This window comes from Oryx dammah, unplaced genomic scaffold, assembly GCF_014754425.2.
Source record: "Oryx dammah isolate SB20612 unplaced genomic scaffold, SCBI_Odam_1.1 HiC_scaffold_23, whole genome shotgun sequence".
In the NCBI taxonomy this organism is placed as follows: Eukaryota; Metazoa; Chordata; class Mammalia; order Artiodactyla; family Bovidae; genus Oryx; species Oryx dammah.
The window spans coordinates 21,376,101-21,402,856 of NW_024070207.1; the positions used below are offsets into that span (position 1 = coordinate 21,376,101).

At 37.7% G+C, this 26,756-nt stretch overlaps 1 protein-coding gene across 3 annotated transcripts in view; it reads left to right on the forward strand.

Annotated features, from left to right (window-relative positions):
• The first annotated feature begins 3,100 nt into the window (after nt 1-3,100).
• PLS3 (plastin 3) overlaps nt 3,101-26,756 on the forward strand; it is a 100,663-nt gene continuing 77,007 nt past the window's right edge. For 2 of the 3 annotated variants that reach the window (XM_040265120.1, XM_040265121.1), the window contains exon 1: nt 3,101-3,217. The gene's annotated coding sequence lies outside the window, so the exon portion shown is untranslated. The remainder of the gene's footprint in view (nt 3,218-26,756) is intronic. The other variant, XM_040265122.1, reaches the window with a different exon arrangement.

Below are 26,756 nucleotides of genomic sequence, written 5' to 3' on the forward strand. Positions count from 1 at the left end.
CACTTATATGTGAAATCTAAAATGACAGAACAAATAAATAAAACAGAAATAGGCTTAGAAATACAGAGAACTAGTCATTGCTAGAATAGAGGGGCATGGGGGAATGAGTGAAACAGGTGAAGAGGAATAAGAAGTACAAGCTTCCAACTATAAAATAAATTTAATGGGGATATTATATACATGTATGGAATATAGTCAAAATTATAACAACTTTTGATGGTAACTGGACTTGTGATCATCTCGTAATGTATAAAAGTATCAAATCAACATGTTGTACCTCTGAAAGTACTATAATTTGTTTGTTAATTATAACTCAATTAAAAAATATGAATTAGAGTCAAAAACCTGCCTTTGAGCTTCTGAAAGAGACCTGAAGATCATCTGTGCAAGCTTCTTTTATATAGATAGAAAAACTAACAACTTCGGGTTACTTTGTGAATGATTCTATATGTCTTAAACTGACGGTTTGAAAGATCAGAATGAAATGGAGTTTCATTAGAGCTTTGAGTCCAAGGCCCCTTGCCTAGAGCAAAACACTAACCTCTGAAAAGGACTTTTAGATTTTGGGTAACACAAAAGTAGCTTAGTTACATCAAAATGGCTATTTTAGGAATTTTCATTAATATGGAGTTCTACTTGGATTTTATTGTTGAGCTTGTTAAACAGGAATCTCAACCACCATCCAAATAGGGCATGTTTTATCTGTTGGAAACTACTGAGGCAGTGAGATGCAGTGCTACTGTCTGGGCACCCCATGGCTTTGAAATTATGGCCACCGGACTTCTATTAAAGTGACATTTCTTGACCACAAACTATTGTTGAATTCTGACATCCTTAGTGTTAGTAAGTAAATTAAAGCTTATGTAAAGCACCTATGTAAGTTTTTTTAACAAAACAAAACAAAACAGGAAAACCTAAATAGCATATCCTTAGGATTCTTAATATTTTGACTTATTCTAAACTCTAACACTTGAAAAATATACTAAAATAGAATACTAAGGTAAGTGAGGCAAATATACCTATTCTTGAAAATTTAGCATGAAGAGTCCCTTCATAAGACATTCTAAGTCTGTAAATTTAAGTTTTAAAGCTGCTGCTGCTGCTAAGTCGCTTTAGTCGTGTCCGACTCTGTGTGACCCGATAGATGGTGGCCCACCAGGCTCCCCCATCCCTGGGATTCTCCAGGCAAGAACACTGGCGTGGGTTGCCATTTCTTTCTCCAATGCATCAAAGTGAAAAGTGAAAGTGAAGTCGCTCAGTCATGTCCAACTCTTAGCAACCCCATGGACTGCAGCCTACCAGGCTTCTCCATCCATGGGATTTTCCAGGCAAGAGTACTGGAGTGGGGTGCCATTGCCTTCTCCCAAGTTTTAAAGCAGGTGGACTGTAAAGCTAGGGAACTCTACTCAGTGCCCTGTGGTGACCTAAATGGGAAGGAAACCCAAAAAAGAGGGGATATACATATACGTATAGCTGATTCACTTTGCTATACAGTAGAAACTAACACAACATTGTAAAGCAACCAAACTCTAAAAAAAATTAATTGAGACTGGAAGCTCTTCAGGAGTGATTTACAGACAACATAAAATGTAGAAAACTAAAGTACTGTATCAGTGTATCAAGAAATTTTGTATAAAAAATTCCAGAAACCATACCAAACCTTGGGCTAAGTACTGAAAATTAGAAATCTCATTTTGGAGCCTCTTGTAAATATGTGTGGCGATATAGTGCACAGTTCACATAACGTGAACATGTTGAAATCGGTACTTTTATGCTGACCCTAGCCTGACCCAGTACAAAATCTCTCACACCAGAAATTTAGTATTTCTGAAAGCCTGATGATTGCTCTCTCATTTATTTTTCACCTTTCTGTGCCTTTCATATGTTCTTCCAGCTGGTTAATCATTAATTAATATTTAACAAGGCTTTTTCACAATGCCAATTCCTTCTCTGCTAGTATAGCCTTTAGGCAGTATATGAACTCTCCTTCTCTGCCCGTTTAAGAAGCCAGGACACTCACTATAGGTTAATTTCTCTAAAGAAATCCAGAACTGCAGATGAAGGGAGGTTTCCTTGACAAGACCATTCAATGTTTCAGGCCACTCTGAATTTAGTAGATTTTCCTAGTGCATATAAAATGAGATTGAGTTGAACCAACTTAAAATTCTTTAAAAAAATTTCCAAGCACACATTGCCTGAACAAAATGGTTGCGACTGAAACGGGAAAGGGCTTAGCCTTTCGCTTCTTGTGCCACAAGCCAGTCTCTTGATTCCAAAGATTGGAATGCAGATAAGCAGGGAAAACCTCAGCGCATGTTAATGAAAGAGGTCAGCTATGACACAGAGGCCAAGAAGAAGGAAAGGTACTCTAGGAAGCAGGAGTATGTCTCCAAGTTTTCTCTGGTGAAAGGAGATTGATGAGAATTGACATCCGTTTACAGTCAACCAACTGGAACCACGTAACTTTCACGTCCCTCCCCACCTCCACCTCTCACTCCTTTCCGTATGGACAAACAGACCACACAGGTGACTTTGGCCAACAATTTACTTGGCATGAAACCCAAAACATGAGAGCCTCGTCCCGTCCATATATCTGTTCCAGAGAACTAGTTAGAAAGGGAAGATTGCTGAGGTTTTCCCTCTGCGTTACTCCGCACCTGAGTTGATTGGAGCCGAAGAGACTACTGATGCGTACTACTGACGTCCCTTCCCACATCCAGATTCTTTTTATGATTCTAGGTTGAAACTGTACTCTCCAGACTTAAACAGGGTCTTGGTAACATTCAAACTCTCGCTCCCACATTCTCATCTTTTCATGTATTCTACACGGTTTTTGAGAAAGTGGTACCCCAGCCAGGCTCTGAGGACTTCTAGTCTCTTCGGAGCTAGGGAAGGGGAGAAAGGGAGCAGAGGACCAATCTCCGCTCCCAGCCGCAGTTACAGTCCCCATCCCTCCAGGGCGCCCATCCCTGTGCCTTTTGTCCCAAAACCCCACCCAGATGATGTGACAGGCTCGTGGCCCAATCCCTTTCCTGGTTCCCAGGCCGACTGCTAGCACCACCCGAGCCAATGGCGGCGGCCGAGGGGCGGAGGGCCTGGCAGAAGGGGCGGGAGCGCTGGCTTTAGAACCACAGCCGCAAAGATTCCGAGCGGCAGAAGTTGTCTGAGTGCGTCGGGAAGAGGCAGTTGGGCCAGATCCGGTACTCTGCGACTTTCTGTAAGTGCTCTGCAGGTACAGGAGGGCATGAGGGGAGCAGGGTCCCTGAGCGTGGGCAGGAGTGGGTCCAGAGGAGAGCATCTCCAGGAACCTCGGCGGGAACATGCCTGGCACGGGGGGGCGAGGGCCTGAGAGGGAGGCTGGAGAGATTTCTGTCCCAGCCTTGGGCGCCAAAGCGACCCGTTCGCAGCAGGGATGGGTGGGAGTGACCGAGTGTTCCCCATGACCGCTACCCGCCGCAGACACGTTTTCTGACGTTCACTGGGGGAGATGGTGTTTTTTCAGTCGTTGCTCTTAACTTGTTGCCAACCTTGGGCTGGAGTCGTTGACGCCAACCCTTGCCCTTCTCCCCTTTACCGGCGGCGGCCCCGAAGTAGAAACCCAGCGTCTAAACTTCCCTCGATCGTCCTTCTCCAGCTACTGCCACCCTCCTCCCCCCCCCGCCTCCGCCGGCTCTGGACTCAGGAAATCCCGGAGCCCGCCGCCTGCTACGCCTCCAGCCCCGGCTCGCCCGCCTCCGGTGACCTCTCAGGCTCACCTCGGCCCCCGGCTCCTCGGGGTGCGGTGGCCCAGGGGGAGAACGAGGCTCTGGTTGCCTGCCTTCCGCCTGCTTTCCTGGCCAGTAGCGATCGCTTAGGGATCGCACCGCGTCTCCCTATGAGTAAGCACTTTTTCCCTTTCAGTAGCAGGACATCCCCATGCCGTTAGGACAGTACCTTTCCGTTCTTCACTCTCCCGATTCCTTGCCGCCCCGTCTGCTCCTTTCTCAGCTCCTCTGGCTCCGCACCCTCGAGCGCACACGGTCCCGGCGGCTCGGGAGACAGAGTCGAAAGGGACGGTGGGAGAGGGGCGACATCCCCCTTCTCCCACACAGCTGCACTTGCCAGTGTTTACTTTTCCGCACCCGCAGTACTTAGCGCCCTAATGAGAGGCGGGGTGGGGGGGCGCGGGGAACGCCGACCACCCGCGCCCTGGCTTCTCGCCAGTCCCAAAGTTGCCGCCGCCGCCGCCGCCGCCGCTGCTGCTACTGGCTTTAATGTGCTGGCGGCTCCGACCGCCAGGCTTCTGGGCAGAAGATCCCAGCCTGGGAGGTGGAGTGGACTTAAGGCTTTATGACACTTCCCGTACGCGACGCTTCTTGCTCCACACTCGATCTGCACGCCATCCCGGTTGGTGCTCAACGTTGAGTTTAGAATTAATTCGCCATTTAGGATCAGATAGACAGGATGCTGGGGGTACCCGACTTGTTACCGGGGATGAGGGTGGGGACTGGGAAGAGAGCCTGGCAGGCCACACAGTAGGTACCTAGGTGAAATGAAAAACTACTGAGAAATAAGCAGATAGTCCGCTTTATTAGATGTCACAGTGTATTTGGGCGCCTAAACTTGATCCTGAGGATGCAATTTAGAGCGAATTCCAACATACTGGCGGAAGCCCCACACATGCCAATTGGCATCACGTGCCCAAAGTCTCTGATGCCCCTGGGGTCATGGTCACATGACTTCTTTTGACTTTAAAACTGGAATGTAATGGCTGAAGTCCATTTTCCCAAAAATACACGACCAAAAAGGGGAGAGGGTGTGAACTAGCCTCTACTCAAGGGAATTCTACTTGGATGTGGATGAGGGGAACAGAAAGGGAATTTGGTGCTCAGATTTTATCCAGAATAAAAACAGAAGCTGTTTTTAAAATAAGGGCTTGAAATGTTTGTGCTGGGATATATGTCTCCCCTGTGGCTCTTCAATCTAGTTATGGCTTTTCTAAATTTTAAAAATATCTTACTAATTATTTCCTGGGAAAATTGTCCTTTTATTCATGCCCTGTTTCATTCTGAAATGATTGATTTGAAGCCATATCCCATAAGATAGTGTTTTTAAAAAATTAGGCTTTGTCCATGTACCTAGGTCTGGCCTATATTCCAGTTGAACTGTTCTCTATATTAGGCATCTGCTTGAAAGTGGTGGATAATCTCTTGGCTAAAATTAACCATCAGTTACTGTGGTTTGAAATTGGATCAGAAATAAGGCACAAAAACAGTGGACACTAAATTTGAGAAATGGAGCTGATTGGGTTTGTGCCTCTCCATACTTTAGCAGAATAATGAGATGCCACAGAAACAACTTCCGTAATGACCAATACCCACCCAAGTGACCCAAGTTAAGACTACTGTTGGAAAAACGTTACGGTTTTTGTGATTTAGATTATGTATTACAGAGTACAGAAATGGGCAGCAGATTCTCTGAGGTCAAGAGTTTAAAAGCTTTACTTATTTACAAAAATGGATCCAGTTGACACATATTCAGTCTTGAAAACAACTAGGGCAGCTAAAAATGAAACTGGGAACAGTTAAAAGATTTTGGCTTTGTATGCTTTAGCCAAAAACCCTTTGTCTACGTACTGCAGCAACCTCTGAATGACTTGAGCACTCCATTTTTATGCTGTGCATGGGTTTCTGAGCCTAAAAACTAGAACAACTTTAAAGCACATAGCTCTGACTGCCAGGCTTAACCTGGCAGCGCAGATTAGCTGGAAGTGGACTCAAGCTGCACCTGAGTTAATTGGGAGTTAAGGACACACTGCTAGATAGACCCCCCTAGTGGAAGTGAGGTGATAATATAATTTTAGATTGAACTAATAAATATTTAACCTTAAAAAAAGAAAGAGTACAACTATCCAACTAGGTTAAAGTGGTAGGGAGTTAAGTTCTTTTTTAAAATAATATTAACTCATGTCAAAACAGGATCCTCACTAGGCTTTCTGTCCAGTCTTTTGTCTCAGAGGTGTCCACTTGTTTAAAACTACCGACTTCATTTTTCAGTGGTATGATCTAATGAACCCAGGCTTTCATCAAAATTAGAGGATTACGAGTCTAATACTTAATTTCTATTGTTAGATCTAGAAAGTGATCAAACTCTTTGTCTGGGCTGGGAGAGCCAAATAAATTATGCTTTGCCTCCATGGAGTTGCAAAAGAGTGGGACACTCACTACTTAGCGACTAAACAACAACTTGATTTTACACGGATAATCAACACTCAGGTCGAAGGAATCCAATCTGATGGCATCATTTAGGGTCAATTGCTTAAAATGTCTAGGCTTAATATATTTTGGGTAAAAGGATTAATTACAACTAGTGAGTAATATTTGGGTTGAGATTAAGTTTCTTCTACAAATGGTTACAAGTACATTAGACTTAACTGTGATTATTTATACTAGCAGAATGTCAGTATCCAGGGCACTATCAGGAACTACATGGACATTTTTGTTGTTCTTCAGTCATGTCCGACTCTTTGCGACCCCATGGACTGTGGCAAGTCAGGCTTCCCTGTCCTTCACTGTCTCCTGGAGTTTGCTCAAATTCATGTCCACTGAGTCTATGTCTCTCCAAGGTAAACAGTGTGACTGTTACTGAAAAGAAGTGGGTAGTAGCTTCACCACGGTGTTTGAGGACTAAGGAGATTCTTTTTGGTGAAACTGACAGAGAAAAGGAAGGAAATCCACTTGCAATTTTTCCATACTCTGTTTTAGGCATTTCTGCTTGCCTATCCAAGAAATATACTGACATAATAATATTCTTGGCACATATGATAAATTTGTGAATTTGGTACTGTGTGACTAATGTTATTTCTTTAAAATATAGACCATTTCTGTCATTTCTTATCAGAATTTATCATAATCTAGGTGGAATGTATATGCCAAACTGTTTGTTTTTGCTGTTTAGTACAGAATCCAGAAGTAGCAGATATAAAATTGAAAACAAACATCTAACGTCTATCAATACATGACGACTTGGGTATCTGTTTTTGGAATCACTTTGTAATTGCTCATGCTGTTTTGGTGAAAAGTAATCTGGGGGAAAGGTTTGGTGTGTGAAAATAATAAAACTCAGTTTAGAAGAAAACAGCTAGATCACATTTTGAGTCTGTATAATTATTCTAGGGAATGACATACCATATAATGTATGTTCAATGTGTTGGAGGTTTCAAAAGTTTTTTGGATACATTATACTGTTGGAAGGTCTTTTAGATACCAGTGGTCATGACTCGCTGTTTTTAGTTATGAGAGAGCTTTGGTTAAAATTATGGTCTAGAAATATTAAAAACAGTCTAATCATGAAATGTCAGTCTCAGGAAAAGATCTGATAATACTTGGGCCAACTGGTAGTTATGGAGGTGACAGTTTCCAAAATTTTAATAAGTTTAATAACATTGAATTTGCCTTCTTCTTAGCACTTGAAAGACAAATATTGCTGAGTATAAACTGTTTTAGGGATGAAAAAGCATTGCTGTTAAATGAAAATTACAATAGTAAGGGGGAAGTATGTTGGACTTCCTTCAGAAGAACTAGATTCTAGACATGGTTCTGCCACTGACTCATAATTTGACCTTGAGAAAGTCACTAAAGATTATTACATTATTATATAACATTGAGTACATACATGTGCCAGACACCACACATTTTCTCATTTATATGTAAACAGAGGACATGGCTCAAGGACTTTGTTGTGTCTTTTATATAGAAATAGTATCGCTTATTTCAATTTTATTTATCAGTTGATTTGTTTGCCAATTGTAATGCAACTGTATTGTGTGCTAAGTTGCTTCAGTCATGTCCAACTCTTTGCTACCCAGTGGGCTATAGGGTGCCAGGTTCCTCTGTCCATGAGATTGTCCAGGCAAGAATACTGGAGTGGTTGCCATGTACTCCTCCAGGGGATTTTCCCGACCCAGGGATTGAACCCTAGTTTCTTATGTCTTCTGCATTGGCAGGCGGGTTCTTTACCACTAGCACTACCTGAGAAGCAACTGTATTTAAGCTAAATACCGTGTTGGAAAATTGGTGACTATACAGGAAGATGATCACTGGTGGCTTACGCAGTGACTAATGTTATTTCTTTAAAATATAGACCATTTCTGTCATTCCTTATCAGAGATTTTTGGCACATTAAACTTTCTGATTTTATATTATAAGAAAGCTTAATTTTTCTTAGCAGTCTAGAAATTGGTTTGATGATAAGGAGGTAGTGTTGTTTACTGGAAAAAAATCCAGGGTCTTTTAATCCTCTACAGTTTGCACAGATAGGCCATCTTAAGTAAATTATGGAAGTTCTCTGTGTACATATCTGGATTTTACTTTATTTGTAAACCATCTGTTTCCGATCTATGTATTTCACAGGGATGCTGAAAGGATAAATGAGCTATGTAAGCCTTGGCTCTTCAGCAGACAGGTGCTATATAAATTCAAAGCACTGTAGTAGTATATCATACAAGCACCAAAGTTTTAACAAGAGTTTACAGAAATACAGTTCTCATCACTTATATCTTGCCACATTTTTACTTGTCAGTAACAGTCTCCAACCATCCACTTTTACAAGCTAAGGAGAAATAAAGCCAGACATAATATAATGAAAAATAAGAGAAATGGTTGATAACAAGAGCATTAAGCCCTATACACGTAATACTTTGTTATATTTTTTCCCCTCAAATATTGTGCAAAGTAGCCGTTAAAGCCATTAATGTGGTGTGGGGTTTTTTTCTTACTTTTCCCAAGCAACTATCGAGCAGTATTTTGGTGTTCACTGCTAAAGCTTACAAAGTACTTTGGCTTATCATACTTCATTCTTAGTTTTGTGATTGCCTGTTATAGGAGGTTTTGTGTAAAATTGTGCATGAAAAATCAAATGTTTCTCTGTGTAATTGCACTCTAAATTGCATATGTGAAGTATGGAAAAGTGCATAATGAAGGAGATAATCTGTATGTTTAAGTGTCATGCCATCATTAACACAGAAAAGGTGAGAAGTGAATGTAGATTTTCTTTTGAAAAACAAACCTTGGGCTAGGTAACTTCTGAGGGGCCATTTTCAACCCCCACCCTCAAAATTGTTAACTTGGAATTAATTTTCAATGTCTGTTGTCATCTTGCCAATTACATAATGGTTCTTCAACTCTGTCATTCTTTGCATTATCATATGTTTTATTTTATTAAAATTATGTTTGATAACATTTGTTAAAATATCATTTGTGAAGTAACAGTACCTAATGAAAATGAAATAAGCAGAAAGCCTTGAGTTAAAGAACTTTTGAAATTACCTGGTGTCGTGTGGCTAGGTCTGAAGAAAAGGTTCTTTTTGCTAAAATAAATCATTTTCTTTTGTAAAATCTGATCTCATTTTACCATCTCTGGTTTAAAAAATAGGAAATCATTTTTTGTAACCTTGTAACCTAGTCATTGAAAATAAAATTTTGATTCTCTTAAGCTTTTTTTACTTTATATGTATATATATATTTATATAAACTATAAATACTTTCTATAAAATAGAATTTATGAGGACAGTATAATAGCTTTGAATATTCATATTATTGCGTTCTACCTTATATGCTCTAATTACATAGTGTTGTGCTCAGATTGACATTCTGCTATTGACACTGAATTGTAACACTAATACATTGTCCTTTATAGATTAATGTAATTTTAAAGCTTTTTTTCTGTATTTATTTACTTGCTTATATGTCCCTGTTTTTGCCATTTCTTAATGTCTTTTTGACATTTTGGAGCTTGTATTTCAGTGAGGGAGAATTTCCATTTCAGACTGCTTTCTCAGAGGTAAAAATGACAAGAGATGATTCCTTCAGTATATCCTATTGCTATAATAGTCAATAGGTATATTTAGTTAATCTGCTGGAGAAGTGTCTTAAGTAGTGTGTACTTCAGATGTTTTTAATCACTTTGTATTGGATTAAAAAATACAAGGCCATTGTAAAAATATTAAAAGAAAGCAAAAATTTTTATACAGAATAAAAGTAAAGATTACTCGTAATTATGCCACTTGTTCGTATTTTTTTAATCTGTTTCCTGTATAGAAAGTTAAATATTTTTAAAATTGGGATCATGTTGTATATACAGTTTGTATCTCCTTTTTTTCACTTATTTTACTGTGAAAATGTTTTCACATAATAAGATATTTTTGAAAATATTTAAAATTACTGCATGAGATTTCATAATTTATTTCACTAATTCCAGGTTGTTGGAAATTTTTTCTTCTTTCCATATGTTATAGATAATACTTCAGTGAACATCCTGGGGCAAAAAGCATTTTGTGACTCTGAGTATTTCTTTGGTATAAGTATTTAGAAGAAAAATTGCAAAGATTTTTGTTTTTAAAGATGAATTCCTTTGACAATATTTGAAGTTTAAACACTGGCTTACCCAAAAAGAGCCTTGATTTCAAAGAACAGCACTCAGGAAAACAATAAGCCATTCTTTATATAGTGTTTTGTATGTGACTAAACTGGAGCTGGTTTAGGTAAAGTATATGTCTTAGAAATATTGTGGTTTCCTCTGATCTAGTTAGCAGGTGCAAAGCAGGATGAAGTAGAATCCTGTGGGGTGCACAATCCTAGGAAGTTCTATTTTTTGAAATGGAACTGTTAATGGGGGAAGGGAGACAGGTTTGTATTTAATTAGCCTTTAGATTTCAGATTGCTGTAAAACTCTGTTCAAGTATGGAAACCTTATTTGTGACCAGAAACTTTCAGTATCCTAAAGAAACTTTTAATCCTGAAGTTGATTAAATGGCTGTGTTTGGAGGTTCTTTTGTTTTATTAATTTATTCTTACTGAAGTATAGTTGATTTACAATGTTGTTAGTTTCTGGTGTGTAGCAAAGTGATACAATTTTATACATATATATTCTTTTTCAGTTTCTTTTCTATTATAGGTTATTACAAGATAGTGAGTGTAGTTCCCTGTGCTATATAGTAGGTCCTTGTTTTATATTTTATATATAGCAGTATGTATATGTTAATCTCAAACTTATTCCCCCTTCCCCTTTAGTAACCATAAACTACCATATGATCCAGCAATCCCACTCCTGGGCATATATCTGGAAAAGATGAAAACTCTAATTTGGAAATATACACATACTCTGATGTTCATAGTAGCACTGTTTACAATAGTTGCTGCTGCTGCTGCTAAGTCGCTTCAGTCGTGTCCGACTCCGTGTGACCCCATAGACGGCAGCCCACCAGGCTCCACCATGCCTGGGATTCTCCAGGCAAGAACACTGGAGTGGGTTGCCATTTCCTTCTCCAATGCATGAAAGTGAAAAGTGAAAGTGAAGTCGCTCAGTTGTGTCCGACCCTCAGCGACCCCAGGGACTGCAGCCTTCCAGGCTCCTCTGTCCATGGGATTTTCCAGGCAAGAGTACTGGAGTGGGGTGCCATTGCCTTCTCCATTACAATAACTAAGAAATGGAAACAACCTAGATGTCCACTGACAGATGAATGAATATGTGCTGTGTATGTGTGTATATATGTGATGGAATATTACTCAACCATAAAAGGAATGAAATAATGTCATTTGCCACAACATGGATGGACCTAGAGACGATCATACTAAGTAGTCAGACAGAGAAAGACAAATATCATCAAATATGTGATATCACTTATACGTGGAATCTAAAATATGATATAAACGAGATTATTTACAAAACAGAAATAGACTCACAGACATACAAATGGCTCTGTTTGTCGATAGGCTTTTTTTATCTCAGGTTGTGCAGTTGCAGTTCAGTGATACATCAGTTACATCCAGACTACCACCATAATGTGAGTCACACCAATTTTTTTTACTTCCTAGCACATATAAAAGTTATGTATACAATACTGTAGTCTATTAAGTGTGCAATAGCATTATGTCTTTAAAAAGTACATAATTAAAAATATTTTATTGTTTAAAAAATACCAGTTAATCATCTGCGGCTTCAGTGTATCCTAGTAACATTGAAGAGCACTGATCATCAATCACTATAACAAATATAATGATAATGACAAATTGTGAAATATGGTGAGAGTTCCCAAAATGTGACAAAAAATGAGAAAATGCTATTGGGAAAAAGATGCCAATAGATTCCTCACTTGATGCAGGTTTGCCACAAACCTTCAATTTGTAAAAAATGAAATATCTGGAAAGTGCAATAAAATGAGGTGTGCCTGTACTTTGACACTGCTCAATAAACTCAGTTATATATTTCATTCAACTTGCTTAAATAGCTAAACTGAGATCAAATAGTGGTAAAATTTCTGGTGCCATCAGTTAATTTGTGCCTCGATTCCATGTATAGTGAATCCCCCAATTACAACACTTAACAAATATTTTGTATATTTAAATGTCTCATTGTACACTACATCTCTCTCTCTAAACTTATCCCATGCTGCTTCATAGTCCCTTCCTGGATGTTTGTTTCCTTCCCCCAGTTCATCGGTGGCACTAAGGACCATGTTGCTCTGGGCATCATCTGATGACCCAGAAGTGATGTGGAAAATGTCTGACCAGACAACTTGTTCTCATCACCTCCTTTTTTTGTTCTCAGAGGTATTATGTACATGCTATATTTCATAGTCAGACTGGAGTTTAGTATAAAATGTGGGTTCCCATGGTTTTGCTGTTTTATATCTCTGTGATATTGGGGAAGTTCTGTAACTCCTCCAAACCTCAATTTTACTATCTATAAAATGGGGATGATATGACTTGTTTTAGTGTTGTCCTTAAAATTAAAGGAGAACATTTGTAAAGAAAATAGTGGGGACTTCCTTGGCGGTCCAATGGATAGGAATCCATGCTTTCACTGCTGAGAGCAGGGGTTGGATTCCTGGTCAGGGAATTAAGATCCCACAAGCCATGTGGCACGCCAATTTATAGGTCAATTAATGTTGCCTTAGGTGATCTTTATCAGGTGTCTGTAGCTACCTCTTCATTTTCCTCTGATTTACTTTTTTTCTCTTAAGTATCACCACTGAAGATAAATAAGATAGGTGTTTTTTGTTTGTTTGTTTTATTTAATGGTATTGTGAAAATATGACTTCCTAATGCTTTGCATTACACATGTGGAGGATTTTAACAATGTTCCAGGTTGAAGAAGCCTCTTGACTTAGCTAGAAACCCTTTTACCATTTGCCTTTTTATGAGGATATGCCATCCAGCAGCCTAAATTCACCCTCAAATGAAAATTGGAAATGATACTCTTTTAATATATTACAGACACCACTATAAACTCATTGCTACTAACAAATTTAGCTTAGATCAGGATGGAAGGTAATAGGTAATGTTGATGCTTATTTTGGAGGGTAGGGAAAAAAAGCTTCAAGTTCTTAAGTGTTTGTTTCTACAATAGTAGAAATAGTATAAACATGAATGTTTAAAAGTTTACCTTTGAAAAATAGGAGAAAAGAGAAATTAAATTAGTCAAAACTTAAAATGCTGGGGAAGGCAGAAAGTTATAAATTAAATCAGAATCTTAGTCATGGGTGAATCCAAAACATATTCATTTTAAATTTACGATGCCTATTATTTCCTCTAGTGGAAGTTTTCAAAAGCTAAAACCAGGAAATGATGAAGGACATTGACACATTCAACAAATATTTTAAGCAGTTTGTGGCTCTCCAGTTTAAAGCTACAGTTGAATAGTTTTTGTAAGTGGTTATGAATAATTAAAAATTTATATTTTGTCTTATAATAATTAAAAAACAATATAGCCAAATTAACATTAAGTATAGATAGCCAAAAAGTAATACTGATAGAACCACATGTATAAAGATATAAGCCAACCCATACATTTGGTATCTTTTCCTAAATCAAAGTTTTCTGGCATTAGTTGCCCCCCCTTCCTGAAATGAAAACAAACTAGAATATATTTATAGGAGCAAGCAGATCATGGCAAACTTCCCTATCTAGAGAGGGTTTGTGTAAAGATGAAGGGAATATTGCTATGTCAAGTATTTTGAAATGTGTAAGGATTATACAAAAGCAGGCCTATAAGGCATTTACAAAGAGATGTAAAACTCAGGGAAACTTTAAAATATGCCCAGAGTTCTAAGGTATATATTGCTGATAGTACAAACTACAGATGGAGTAAGAGTTAGCCAAATATAGTAACATGGACAATGCCTTAATTAGTCTATTTGTGGAATTCTTTCATCATTCAACTAAAATAAGTTTAATGAAAGCTGCTAAGTGCTAGGGCTACAAAGATGGTAAGATGCAGTCTAGAAGAAAAGACATAATACTGGATTTCATAAAACCTAAAAATATTCCTACATGTAGAAAAGGAACTTAAATATGGCCTTTTTCCTCAACATAAAATAATTTCTAAATTTAAACCTTGTGTGAACAAAGACATTCATGTATAACCCAATATAATCAAATCTAAACTAAGAACAAATCAAGTTTAAACATTGTTATTTCTTTGCAATAATTATTGCATCCTAGAAAAAGTGCCCACCATGAGTTAATTTTACTTAAATAGAACATTGCTCAGCCTATAAATGAAGGTCAGCAGACACCAGTGTCTTGGAATAAAATAGCCCTTTGGCAAGAAAGTGAGCCACTCCCCATTCAGTTTTTACAAAAATAAAATTCTTTCCAGCTTTACTAAATTGTAGATGTTGTGCACAGCATGTACTTCTGCAGTAGTTGGTTCTGCAGCTGTGGAAATATCCATGTATGCAGAAGCCTTATTGATTCACCATTACTTGCACATGCAGCTCTCATACTTTCTATAGTACAGCATTCTGTTAAGTTTTATCTGAGTCAAGGATAATAGCCAGTAACTACAAGTAGAATGGGGCTTCCTTGGTGGCCTAGCCGATAAAGAATCCACCTGCAATGCTGGAGACCTGGGTTTGATCCTGGGTCGGGAAAAGGTGTAGGAGACGCTTACTCCCAAAGCAGAGACATTACTTTGCCAACAAAATCCGTCTAGTCAAGGCTTTGGTTTTTCCAGTAGTCATGTATGGATGTGAGAGTTGGACTGTGAAGAAGGCTGAGCGCCAAAGAATTGATGCTTTTGAACTGTGATGTTGGAGAAGACTCTTGAGAGTCCCTTGGACTGAAAGGAGATCCAACCAGTTCATTCTGAAGGAGATCAGCCCTGGGTGTTCTTTGGGAGGAATGATGCTAAAACTGAAACTCCAGTACTTTGGCCACTTCATGAGAAGAGTTGATTCATTGGAAAAGACTCTGATGCTGGGAGGGGTTGGGGGCAGGAAGAAAAGGGGATGACAGAGGACGAGATGGCTGGATGGCATCACGGACTCAATGGACGTGAGTCTGAGTGAACTCCGGGAGTTGGTGATGGACAGGGAGGCCTGGCGTGCTGCGATTCATGGGGTCGCAAAGAGTCGGACATGACTGAGCGATTGAACTGAACTGAATGGGCTCCAGTGCATGGGGTCAGAAAGAGTCAATGCAATTGAGCAACTGAGCACATGTGCACAGGTATAAAAGTGTTAGTGACTCAGTCATGTCTGACTTTTTGTGATACCACGGACTGTAGCCTGCCAGGCTCCTCTGTCCATGGAATTCTTCAGGCAAGAATACTGGAATGGGTAGCCATTTCCTTCTCTAGGGAATCTTCCTGGCCCAGAGATTGAACCTGGGTCTCCTGCATTTGCAGGCAGATTCTTTACCATCTGAGCCACCATGGAAGCCCTGTACACAGGTATAATCAACACCTTAATTTTCTGCCTTGAATTTCTTGATTGTCCCAGACTTTGAAATGACCCAGGATTCCAAATGTGGCCATTGTTCTGTTTGATGGGAGAGGATCAAATGGATGCAGTATATCTGGATGTACTATGTCCTGTGTATATGGTTTGCTTCAAAGGTAGCACTGAATTCCTGCCATATACAATGGAAAACACTGTTCTTCTAGGGAGAAAGGAAAATAAACCCATTCTCCTGATTCTTTCACAGTACACCTGGCACATAGCAGGTCTCCATAAATACATCTGAAAGAGGACTTTGCTAATAAAGATTAAATTGTGAAAACCTAATCAGCAAATTGGTAGCTTATAAATCATAATTGAATAAAATACATCATGATATGAACTTATCAGAAGACTAAGCAAAGGGCTTCTTTGGTTTTCCTCCTCTCACTTGTTTTAAATGGTCAGGAGTGAATGTTACAGATAGCACTTTCATTATGAGAACTGCTTAACTTTAGGATCAAAAAGGAAATTGTGACATATTAATATTTTTCATTTTTAAAGCAGTTTTATTGAGATAGAATTCACATTCTCTACCACTCATGTAAATTGTATTGTTCAGTGAATTTTAGTATATACACAGATGTGTACGACCATTGCCAATTTTTGAATCTTCTCGTCACCTCAGAAAGAAACCCCATACTTTTAAGCTATCCCTCTCCCCAGCCACCTATCTCTCCAACCCCAAACAGTCACTAATCTACTTTCTGTCTCTACAGGTTTCCCAGTTCTGGACTTTCATATATAAATGGAACATGTAGTCTTTTTTGACTGACTTCTTTCACCTAGAATATTGTTTTCAAGGTTCATTGAAGTTGTAGCATGTATCAACACTTCATTCCTTTTTACGACTGAATAATAGTCCATTGTATGGATATATGACATCTTGTTTATCTATTCATCCATTGATAAGACATTTGGGTTGTTTCCACTGTTTGGCTGTTATGAATAATGGGACATATTAATATTAAATGTCTAACTACAGGTCAGCTAATGGATTAGAAGTGGTACTGACAAGATAGTATTTCATGTATCACTACTCTGCTGTTAATGCACCTCCTTGCTTTCACTCTGAGCAGTACTGATTTCTATATCTAAGTGAAGCTATTTTTTCCTGTTTCCTGAAGCTTAGTAGCTTATTATCAACTTGTTCCCAATACTAACTTTTTCCTTAATATTTTTACTTGAATAATGGAAAATCTGTAAAAGTTGTATAGTCACATTTTAAAAAACTTTTTATATAATAGATTTATCCAATATGCCTTGTTTAAACACATTTATTAAACACCTAGTATAAGGATCAAAAGAAAGCAGTATTAAGTATTGCAGAAGTAAATGAAAAATGCTTTTAAGAACAGTGGTTTTCAGTCAACCTTAAGCATTATTGAGCATGTATAATATATTTATTTTTTAAAATTATTCTTTAAATATTAAATATAAACACAGAACAGAATTCAAATGCTATAAAGGGACATAAAGAAAAGAAATGTGCCTCTGACTCTGATCCCCATTTCCCTTCGCAGGTGACCATTAGTACTAGTCTCTTGTGTATCTATCCAGAAATATTGTTGAATACATTTGACACTTGACATTTTCAGAAGAGCTTGGTGTTTTACATTTAGAAAGTGCAGAATTACATTTGAGGGAGCCTTTACCTTTTGACTCTTTAGGGATGAACATGAGAATGAGGGATTATCATCCAAGGATGATGAAAAAGAATCACCTTCAGTTACAGAATTTTTCTTGTAAGAACCCTTCTGGTCAAAATAGCTAATGATGCCTAGAACCAATCTCGGCCATTATCTTCTATATTCAACCCACAGAGAATTTCCTGGGCCTAGTTTCCTTCTTCTGGGCAGCTAGCACCTTGCAAACCCACTAGGAAAGGATAGGCCTCCCTGAGAGAGAAGGGCTGTAGTTCAGTTAAGAAAAGATATAATTTCCAGGAGACCTATTTAGAACTTCCTGTTGAACTTCCTATTTAATTGCTTGGGGCTTCCCACGTGGCACTAGTGGTAAAGAACCTGCCTGCCAGTGCAGAAGATGTGAGAGATGTGGGTTGCTCCCTGAGTCGGGAAGATCCCCTGGAGAAGGAAAGGGCAACCCATTCCAGTATTCTTGCCTGAATAATCCCATGGACAGAGTAGCCTGGCAGGCTACAGTCCATAGACTCGCAAAGAGTCAGACACGACTGAAGGGACTTAGCATGCACATATTAATTTCATTACTTAATTCATTTGTTTTGTGTTTAGCCGCTCAGTTGTGTCCCATTCTTTGCGATCCTGTGGACTGCAGCCCACCAGGCTCCTCCATCCATGGGGGTTCTTCAGGCAAGAATACTGGAGTGGGTTGACATTTCCTACTCCATTACTTAATTCATTTAACAGGGCTTTATTAATGATCAACAGTGTGCTAGGCACTGTTATCACTAAAATAAATAAAATAATGTGCCGTTATTTGAAGAGCTCAGAGTCTAATCCAGCCACTGATTTTTGCAAATGAGGCAACAGAGAAATTGATTTTGACTTGCCACATAATGAAGTGGTAGAGCGGTGGTGGGGGACAGAGTCTCCTGATATCTAATCCGTCACGCTTCTCACCATAAATTTAGGCATCACATCCAGAATCCAACTTTGTTTACTAGGAATGCCTCTTTCTCTTCCTCTGTGAATCAATTTATACTAACTGGAGTTTTCTTTCAGATGTTAACAAAATGAGGAATGTCATTAAAAGTTGACATAATTCTCCGAAACTCACTTCACCTATGACTTAAGCAGCATTATTTAACTTGACCAACTCTTCCATAGCTAATGAGAATTCATTGGTTATAGCTTTAAAGTGGTAAATTATTTTCTAGGTTATATCTTTAACCAAGGCATTCTTATACCTACAAAGCTGCAGTCCTAATCACTGATCTTAAAGAGTTTCCTACATAGTATTGTATCCAGAGAATTTTGAAAACTCTAATGCAAATATATTGGATATACATTGAAGGATTTATCACTCATATTTCTTCCAAAATAGTTGTAGTTATGTCTATAGTGTTTTGAAAAACTTTGTGGAAAAAATGTTTAAAATAAGATATAGAACTTTCTTCTTTTATCCCCATCAATTTAATGATACTATATTCTGTGTTTAATTCTGTTGGGTTTTTTAGCTGAACTTTTTACTTAGCAGAAATTGTAGACATGTACTTGTAAGAAATAACACAGAGAGATCTGTACCATTTACCCAGTTTCCCCAAATAATAACCTTTTGCAGGACCTTGGTACATTACTAAAGCCAATGTTGACATTGATATAGACAAGATGCAAAACAGTTCTTTCACTGCTAGAAGCCCTTTTGTTACTCTTTTGTAATAGCACACACTTCTTCCTCCCTCCCCTGCACCTGCCCCATTTCTTTCTACCTCTGGAAACCACTAATCTGTTCCCCATTTCTATAATTTTGTCATTTCAAATATATATAAACAGAATCAGAATTATATGCAATCTTTTGGCTTTTTTCATTCAGCATAATTGTCTAGAGTTCATTCAAGTAGTGTGTAATGATTCTTTCTTTTTATTGCTGAGTAGTATTCCATGGTGTAAATGTACCATAGTTTATTTAATCAGTCACACATTGAACAACATTTTAGCCATTTCTAGTTTGGACTGCTACAAATATTGATATTTGTGTACAGGTTTTTCTGTGACTGTAAATTTTCATTTCTCTGAGATTAATGCCCAAAGAATACAAATCTCTTGGTTATATGAGTACATATTTAAATTATAAATCCTAAAATGTTTTTCCATAGTAAATGTACCATTTAATCTCTTACCATCAGTATATGAATTGCCCAGTTTTTCCACATCCTTGATATCATTTGGTTTTGTCACTTTTTTATTTAGTGTAGAGATAACTCAATTTTGTTTCATTTTGCATTTCCCTGTGGTTAATGATGCTGAGCATCTTTTTATGTGTTCATTTTCCATCTGTTTATCCTTCTTGGTGAAGTATCTTTTCATATATTTTGCCTATTTTCTAATTGGGTTGTTTTTTTAATACTGAGTTTTGAGAGGTCATGAAATTAAAAGACACTTCTTGGAAGGAAAGTTATGACCAACCTAGATAGCATATTGAAAAGCAGAGACATTACTTTACCAACAAAGGTCCATCTAGTCAAGGCTATGGTTTTTCCAGTGGTCATGTGTGGGTGTGAGAGTTGGATTGTGAAGAAAGCTGAGGGCTGAAGAATTGATGCTTTTGAACTGTGGTGTTGAGAGTCCCTTGGACTGCAAGGAGATCCAACCAGTCCATTCTAAAGGAGATCAGCCCTGGGTGTTCTTTGGAAGGAATGATGCTAAAGCTGAAACTTTTGGCCACCTCATGCGAAGAGTTGACTCATTGGAAAAGACTCTGGTGCTGGGAGGGATTGGGGGCAGGAGGAGAAGGGGACGACAGAGGATGAGATGGCTGGATGGCATCACTGACTCGATGGACATGAGTTTGGGTGAACTGGGAGTTGGTGATGGACAGGGAGGCCTGGCATTCTGCAGTTTATGGGGTCGCAAAGAGTCGGACACTACTGAGTGACTGAACTGAACTATATATTCTAGATAACAATCCTTTATCAGATAAGTGGTGTACCACTCTTTTCTCCTAGTCTGTAGCTAGTCTTTCTGTTCTCTGAACAAGGTCTTTCACAGAACAAAAGTCTATTTTGACAAGGCCCAAATTGATCTATGTTTGCTTTTATAGACTGTCTTTTTGGAGTCACATCTAAGGTCCCTTCACCAAACATGCTTCCTGATGAATTTTTCAATTTTTTTCTAAAGTTTTATGGCGTTATGTCTCACATTTAAATCTATGGCTCATTTTGAGTTCATTTTTTGTGTGAATCTTTACACAAAATTATAAAAAATGAGGTCTAGGTCAAAATTCTTATTTTTTTCTCTCTTATGGGTGTCCAGTTCCTGTAGCACCATTCCTCCACTGATGTGCTTTTGTACCCTTGTCAAAAATCAGTTGAGCATTATTTGTGTAGGCCTATTTCTGAGTCCTCTGATCTGTTGCATTGATCTGCATGTGTTGCTCTGTAACCACATTATCTTGACTGCTGTAGCTGTAAGAAATGACTTAACACCAGGCAGAGAGAGCCCACCCATTTTAATTTTTAAATATCTTTTACCTGTTCTAAGACCTCTTCCTTTCCACAAAACATTTTTAGAATAAGCTGGACCACAGAAAATCTCTGCTGTTGATAGAAATTGCATTAATAATAAATAAATTAGAATTTTGAGATTGCATATGTAATGTTAATTTAGTTAAAACTGGTAATGGCATTCTTAAAGAAGACAATTTAATTTCTTTTGTAGTCTCATTCTAGGTCTTATTTTCTAAAGTGATGGCCATGTTTATGATTTTTAAATCACTGAACAAATATTAATTGGTCATTTTTCTTCAGATATAACTTGTACATCTTTTTTTCATTGCCAAAATTGAAACTTCTTTTCCATAGGAATAACACATTCTTGATTTTGGTGTATAACTCTCAAGTTCTAAATCATTGTTATGGTTTTGAATTTTAAAATTATTTGAAGAGTTCTTTGTAGAATTTTAAAAGACCCTCCCCCATTAGATTTCTCTTTACAAGACTCCTAAACTTACTGCCTTAAGGAAAGTATGGTTTACCTCTTCTGTTGTTTTAAACAAATATACTTTCCCAAAGAGAAAAATAGAATATGCCTCCAAATCTTTGGGGTTTAGGTTATTGGAGCTCAGGATGTGTTTGTTAGTCATAAATAGCAAAGCAAAAGTTTTTAAATGAGAACTTTCGTGCATTCTCATGCTTTGATCTTTGATTCTGAAAACTAAAATCTTAAAAATTACAAAAAGAATCTGGTAAACCTCTTAATTTTAAAAAAAGCACTTGAAAACTTACTATTAGGGATTTAAAAAAAGAGAAGAGGACTGTTAAAATGATGAGAAGAAGAGAAAATGTCACCTTGTTGCTTTTGGGTGTGGGAAAAGGGAATGAGATCATGTTTTCATTTCTGTCTTGCTTTCTCAAGATAAGCTTTTCCACCCTTCTTTCTGCTTCATGTTTCAGGGTGGAAGCACCAAAAAAAAAAAAAAGCAACCTGGCTCTCTTTCCCATCCTGTTTATATTCTAAATTGGCTTTTATTGTTTTAATAAATATATCACTGGCAGCCTATAAACATAAGTGGTTACACTCAGAAAGCAGGAATTTGAAAATCACAGTCCAGTTATACTGCCTTAAACACAATTAACACAATTACTTCTCAATAAGGAAAACTTACCTATATCATAGAAATTAGCTCATAGTTTTAATATAATTATTACAGTGAAATTTACTACTACCAAGTATTGTCTTCAGAGTTCTGAAAGGATAAAAGTGTGATCCAAGAGTAGTAAGCCAAGACATCATTCAAAAATAAAGGTATTAGGCAGTTCCTGTAAATATAAAAGAACTAATAGAAAAGAGAAATACTGGAAAGTGAAATTCAGCCAATTGAAAAATAGGGCAATATTAAGATTTTAAGAATCGAGAAGTCTTGGTAAAAGGATGTGTGATGATCATTCAAACTATTTAAATACAGAATTAATACTGAAAAAAAATTAGTACCACTAATATCAGTGATTTTTTCTTCCTCACTTACTCCTTTGTTTAGGTAATAGTCACACTATAGCAAAATCTATTATCTGATGGAAAGAAAGTGTGATTTAAGGAAAAATGCAGTATAATGGTACTACTCACCATAAACATATACTCCAACTTCTTTCTTCCCATATAGCTTATCAACATTTTTAAAATTTTGTCTAATGAGAAACTCTTTAATGCTCATTCTCTAAAGCCAAGAACTCTCAGAGCCAGTGAGCCTACTATAGTCTACCCCATCAAAAGAACCCTGCTAATGGCTTTAGCCAATTTCTGAGGTAACAGTACCTAGGAGAGGGATAAACTGGGAGAAGTAAGAAGTTACTTTGTATGGACGACTTTTTGCTAACAATGAGTTTTAACAGGCAAGGACCACAAAAGCCATTTGATTTATGGCAGAATTAATTAGAATGAGAATTTTTGGTTGGGCCAGGGTTACCTACCAGACTGCCAAATAAAATACTGAGCAAGCAAGACTGGTCAGTTACAATTCAGTCTCTAGAAATTTGAGCCAGCAGTAGTGTTATGTTTATGGATTCAGCTTCATCCTTGAAATACAGTTGGGGTATCTCAGCAAAAATAAAAGTTACGGGCTATCTCCCAGACATTTGAATAGCAAGGGCATATAACACTGTGTAAGACCGTGGTTATTTTTGCAGCCAATCTTAAGGATAAATCTACATTGTATTCAGGATGCTGTGTTGGGCCAAACTTAACAATGGCTATTATGTGTAGAAAATAGCAACCATTGTTGTTGCCCTAAGCTTTCTCTGGAGATTAAAAAACATTTTTAATTAACCTAATAAAACCCTATGGAACAACAGACTGGTTCCAAATAGGAAAAGGAGTACGTCAAGGCTGTATATTGTCACCCTGCTTATTTAACTTATATGCAGAGTGCATCATGAGAAACGCTGGACTGGAAGAAGCACAAGCTGGAATCAAGATTGCCGGGAGAAATATCAATAACCTCAGATATGCAGATGACACCACCCTTATGGCAGAAAGTGAAGAGGACCTAAAAAGCCTCTTGATGAAAGTGAAAGAGGAGAGTGAAAAAGCTGGCTTAAAGCTCAACATTCAGAAAACGAAGATCATGGCATCTGGTCCCATCACTTCATGGGAAATAGATGGGGAAACAGTGGAAACAGTGTCAGACTTTATTTTTGGGGGGCTCCAAAATTACTGCAGATGGTGATTGCAGCCATGAAATTAAAAGACGCTTAGTCCTTGGAAGGAAAGTTGTGACCAACCTAGATAGCATATTCAAAAGCAGAGACATTATTTTGCCAACAAAGGTCCGTCTAGTCAAGGCTATGGTTTTTCCAGTGGTGATGTATGGATGTGAGAGTTGGACTGTGAGAAAGCTGAGTGCCGAAGAATTGATGCTTTTGAACTGTGGAGTTGGAGAAGACTCTTGAGAGTCCCTTGGACTGCAAGGAGATTCAACGAGTCCATCCTAAAGGAGATCAGTCCTGGGTGTTCATTGGAAGGACTGATGCTAAAACTGAAACTCCGATACTTTGGCCACCTCATGCGAAGAGTTGACTCATTGGAAAAGACTGATGCCGGGAAGGATTGGGGGCAAGAGGAGAAGGGGACGACAGAGGATGAGATGGCTGGATGGCATTACTGACTCGATGGATGTGAGTTTGGGTGAACTCCAGGAGTTGGTGATGGACAGGGAGGCCTGGCATGCTGCATTTCATGGGGTCGCAGAGTCGGACACAACTGAGTGACTGAACTGAACTGAATAAAACCCTAATAGCAACATAACCAAATAAATTAACATAACCAGAGAAGAGTGGATAGAAGCAGAAAACCTAATGCAATTGTTGAGTTATCCTGGCAAAGGAACCCTAAAGTATGTGAAGCCAGTGACTGTTTCCTTATCTAAAAAGGCAATTTCAAAACTATAAACACACACACACGTTTGGATTTTTCTGATAGATCTTTAAGGTGGCTGTTTCATGACAAGCTCCCAAAGAAATGGAATTTATCTGTGGTGTGTTTTGAAACTGTATATGTATGTGTTTGCAAGAATTAAGGAAAGAATTAGACTGACAGAGTGCCTAGTGGTTGTTGAAGTGACCATTAGCTACTTTAAAGACTTTTGTTAGACAACAAGGCAACAATTTTCCTCTGGAAACATGTCTCCACAATAATAGCAGAAGTCAGAAAGTATTCCACATGCAAATATATCTGAACCTCTTCGTGAATGTATTTAACACTTTGAAGTGATAGCTACATTGGGTAACAAGTATAAACCAGCATCTTATAAACTCTGGCTTCACATTACCACTTATCTGAATTAGTCATTTAAGGGGGTTTTATAAGTCTTCCTAAGAACTGACAAGGTTAATCTTGGGCTAGGGCAGGCAGGCAGGAAATGCTGAAGCAGCTCTTCCCTTTGAAGGTTTTGTGATTGCTTGTGAGGTCAAAAAGTAGTTGTTTTAAAGTTAAAGCTAAAGCATTGAGATCATGACAGCAAACTGAGACTTTTTTTTTCTTTGTGTGGCAACTTTGAAGAAAAACTTGATAAAATTCAGAGTTCTTTATACTTTCCATTCCACTTTTCTCTGAAATGCCTTTATTTTCTAAAGTGGAGAATTAAAAAATCATTTCAGCTGCCAAATATGATAATGGATTCAGTGCCACTAGAAAGATGTAACGTACCATTTCTTTGGCTGGATTAGCTCTAAAGAATCATTCTATTTTGTAGTTTACCCAATGGGAGTAGATGTCTTTTATGTGTATTTATATGATTTGCATTAAAAGTGCTACACGTTTGTTCTTGATTATGCAAAACCACACAGCCAATGACAGTGAATTTAATTCCTTTAGGATGCAATGTTATTATCACATATTATTTAACATAATTTTTTTTCACTTGAAAGTAAATATTTATTTCTGAATTTTTTCTTCTGTTTTGTTGAGACATAATTAACATACAACATTGTTTAAGTTGAAGGTGTACAGCATAATGATTTGGCTTACATACCTCATGAAATGATGATCACAGTAAGTTTAATGAACATCCATTATCTCATATAGATAAATATAAAAGAGAAAGAAAAAAATTTTTTCATTGTGAAGAGGACTCTTATGATTTGTTCTCTTAACAACTTTCGTATATAACACACAGCAGTGTTTATTTCTCATATTTACATTACATCCCTAGTACTTATTTATTTTAGAGCTGGAAGTTTGTACCTTTTGATTACTTTCATCCAATCTTTCCTCCCCCACCCTCCTTAACAGACACTTATTGAGTGCCTACTGTGTGTCAGGCACTGTACTCAATACCAGAGATAGATTGGTGAAAAGACAAATCACTGCCCTCATAGAGCTTAATAAATATTAAAGATGAAATAGAGAATTTTTAAATCCTTTAATCTGTCACTCAGATTTTGAAGACATACATTGAATGAGTTTTGAGAACTCTTGCACATTTTGCCTGAAGTTTGAACAGGGAAAATTTGACCATTTGCTTGGAATATATGGCAATAAGCTGGAAGATGATAATTAAAGCAAATTATTTTTTTGATTCTTGCTTTTATTTTTTTATTTATCAGTGTTACAATTAGACTTCTTGAGTAACTGAGGAATGTTACTGATTTAACTTGTGAATTTCTTCTTTAGGATGGTCTTAATTTATACAAGGGGATGTGAATAAACATAGTAATCTTGAAAATTAAAGTACAGCATTTATAAACACCATCTTCACTCATTGGAAGAATTATAGAATACTTAATATATTTAATGTTCACCATGGAAAGTGGATGTATTACTCAGTTATTTTTGCCTATGTGAGTAGTACAAGAGCTGACTCAAAGGAGATGACATGATGGTTCCTGTCCTGAAGTGAAATAAGATGATGGGGTTGTGGTGGAAAAATGATGTGGTCATGCCCATATTTGCTCACATCTCTTGTTCATTTCCTTTTATAGAGGAAAACCAAAGAGAGTCTCATTTCTTATTTTTTTAAGTTTCCTTTTTGTATTTTCTTTTCATGCCATTTTCCTTTTTTCCCCTTAAAATTGCATTATCATAATTTGCAATTCATTGGGTCAAGTTGTGCTTTGAAATACTGTAAGTACCCCTTAGAATGGTCACAGTAGAGACATTATACCCACTTTAGGCAATCGATTACATATATGGACATAGACATCCTGAGCTCCTTGGGTGTAAAATGCAGGTTTCATAAATCTTTCTATTTCCTGATGCCAAATAGTACAGTGCCTTTTATGGAGTGGATGTTCATTCAGTGTTTGTGCAATGAATGAATATGAGCCAGGAATTTTATTTTTGTTTTCCAAAATACCAAATACTTTATA